This window comes from Nyctereutes procyonoides, unplaced genomic scaffold, assembly GCF_905146905.1.
Source record: "Nyctereutes procyonoides isolate TBG_1078 unplaced genomic scaffold, NYPRO_anot_genome, whole genome shotgun sequence".
NCBI classification, from domain to species: Eukaryota; Metazoa; Chordata; class Mammalia; order Carnivora; family Canidae; genus Nyctereutes; species Nyctereutes procyonoides.
Window position 1 is genome coordinate 1633648 of NW_026575043.1, and position 2852 is coordinate 1636499.

At 45.9% G+C, this 2852-nt stretch overlaps 1 non-coding gene across 1 annotated transcript; it reads left to right on the forward strand.

Moving 5' to 3' along the window:
- Positions 1-1586: 1586 nt before the first annotated feature.
- On the forward strand, positions 1587-1668 carry TRNAS-GCU (transfer RNA serine (anticodon GCU)). The gene has a single exon. It is a non-coding gene; the product is annotated as a tRNA-Ser (tRNA).
- Positions 1669-2852: the final 1184 nt, after the last annotated feature.

Consider the following 2852-nt stretch of genomic DNA (forward strand, 5'->3'; position numbering starts at 1 on the left):
CACATAATTACAGGATTACCTTTGCTCAGGCCCTTTCCTCAGTCTGGGACACACTTTCTCTCTCAGCCATCTCTAGAAAACTTGCTCAGACTAAACTTCATAGGGCAGTTCTGTTTTCTGAAGGTTACTCTTGAGCAATCCAGTAATTGCACTACTAGGTATCTACCCAAATGATACAAAAATATTGATCTGAAGGGATACATGCACTTTGATGTTTATGGGAGCATTATTTACAATAACGAAATTATGGTTATAGCCCAAGTGTCCATCGACTGATGAATGGATTAAGACGATGTGGTATATATACACAAGGGAATATTACTCAGCCATGAAAAAGAATGAAATCCTGCCCATTTACAACCATCTGGATAGAGCCAGAGAGTATAATGCTAAGCCAAAATAGGTCAGAGAAAGACAAATACCATATGATCTCACTAATGTCAAATTTAAAAAACAAGACAAATTAACAAAGGGAGGAAAAAGAGAGGAAAACCAAGAAACAGACTCGTAACTCCAGAGAACAAATTGATGGTCACCAGAGGGAAGGTGGGTGAGGGGATGGGTGACATAGGTGATGGTGATTTAGGAGGGCCCTTGTGATGAGCACTGGGTGTTGTTTATAAACGCTGAATCATTACATTTTACATCTGAAACTATTATTACACCGTAGGTTAACCAACTGGAATTTAACTTAAAATTTGGGGGAAAACACCCTAATTTTCAGTATTATTTTCCTTTCCCATTCATTTACAATTCATTCTGATTAGTCAGAATCCATTCCTACTTATTTTGCTTATTCGAGTGCTTTGCATTCATTCTTAGAAACTACGAAGAAGCTGAAAACTCTCCCTCACCCCCATCCTTTCCCCAAATAATTTCCTCGCTAGGAGTGAGTCTTTTGACATCCCTAGCACCACATGCCTGGTAAAATCGGACAGAAGCTGAGAACCCGTCCCCTAGAAAATCACCCAAGAGGCACGGATATGGGGGGGGGGGTGTGCTGAGAACTCAGGGTTCCCCCGGCGGATGCGCGGGAAAGGGGCCCCGCCCCACCCCGGTACAGGGTCACCTCTGCGACCCCACCCCGCAGCGTTAGGCGGTGAGAGAGGGAGCACCGCCTCACTCGGACCCGTGCTTCAATCGCCCAGGCTGTCTCATCCGCCAGGAATTCGGGGTCCGGACTCGCCAGGGGCCCTGGGGTGGGCTCTGGCGGCCCGACTCTGGGAGCCCCTGCCCGCGGCGGGCTCAGAGGGCTTCCTCCCCGCGCAGGTGGGGACCGCCGCCAGGTTCGCGGGCCGCCGGGGCCACGCCCACCGCCTGCGCGCACGCGGCCCTGCAGCCCGGACCCCGCCGGTGCCTCTGGCGCTGCTGGCCCGCTGTCGCGACTCCGGCGAGAGCTGCCCCCGCCCCTTCCCCATCGCGAGGTTCCCCCCCCCCCCCCCCCGCCGCTCCGTGGCCCTTCTGTGCGGAGCCAGCCAGCCCCACGTCTCCTGGACGTCTCCGAGCCGACTCCTGACTGTCCTTCCATCCAATGAGTTCCCAAGTGTAAATTCTAGAATAAAGTACCCCAAAAGGCATGGTATAGAGACGAAGTGGCCGAGTGGTTAAGGCGATGGACTGCTAATCCATTGTGCTCTGCACGCGTGGGTTCAAGTCCCACCTTCGTCGGTCGTGTACTTTTTGGTGTGAAAGCTGTAGGAATATTTTCAAAGGTCTCCTGGCATTTCCAGGTTGGGATAAGCTCCCTTCAAATATCCATTCAGTTGGGTGGCTGGCTTGGCTCAGTGGATGGAGCATGTGGCTCCTGATTTCGGAGTCATGGGTTCCAGACCCACTTTGGTGTAGAGATTACTTAAATAAATTAACCTTAAAAAAAGAAAATCAGTTTAGTGTCCTGAGTTTCACCTGAAGTTTAATTTCATCTTTACTGATTATACAACCTGTACCATTATGTCTTCCTTCCTTTGCGTAGTATTCCTGTGTTTGTGACATTAATTTCTTTATAGCAGATTTTGCAGATTATTCCTCAGTTTTACCCAATGTAATGTATTCCCTGGACATGTACCATACTCCTTGAAGGGCTTTAAAAAAATTCATAATTTGGAGAATTAATTGGTCAAGGCCTGAACTCTATGAATCTTTTTAGCAATCGACCAATCTCTAAGTAGACTAGTTCCCAAATTTGTTGTTTCATTTTACAGTGTTGCCACAGATACTTGAATAAGCCAAATTCTCCAGTACAATGGAAATGTGGTTTCAAAATTATTTTACTATTTTATATTTATATAACAATGGAATACAGGTTTTAGATAGATAGATGTTTAGTTCTGTCCACTTAGGAACATGACTGGAATTTCCCATCCTCAATGTTCAACTAGTTTTTACAATTACATTTCCTTCTGTTTAAAAACTATCATCTTTAGGGACACCTGGGTGGCTCAGTGGTTGAGAAACTGCCTTCAATTCAAGGTGTCATCCAGGGTCCTGGGATCAAGTCCCACATGGGGATCCCTGCAGGGATCCTGCTTCTCCATCTGCCTATGTCTCTTGCCTCTCTCTCCATGTGTCTGATGAAAAAACAAATAAAACTTTTAAAAACTATTATTTTTAAGATACTTTACTAAAAATATTTTTTCTGAAATCTTCTTTTTTAAAAAAAGACATTTTAATATAACTTTAAAACACACTCATTGTAATTTGGAGGGACAGGGAAAGCTGTACTTCAGGGACTGAGATTCTGACCAGAGTGTTCTCCTCCCTGACAGGCTGACAACCTTGAAAAGCCAAGTCTTGGTTCCAGTTGAGGTTAGCCAAGAGCTATTCAAATCCAGAAGGTACAAGTATGTCTCGGT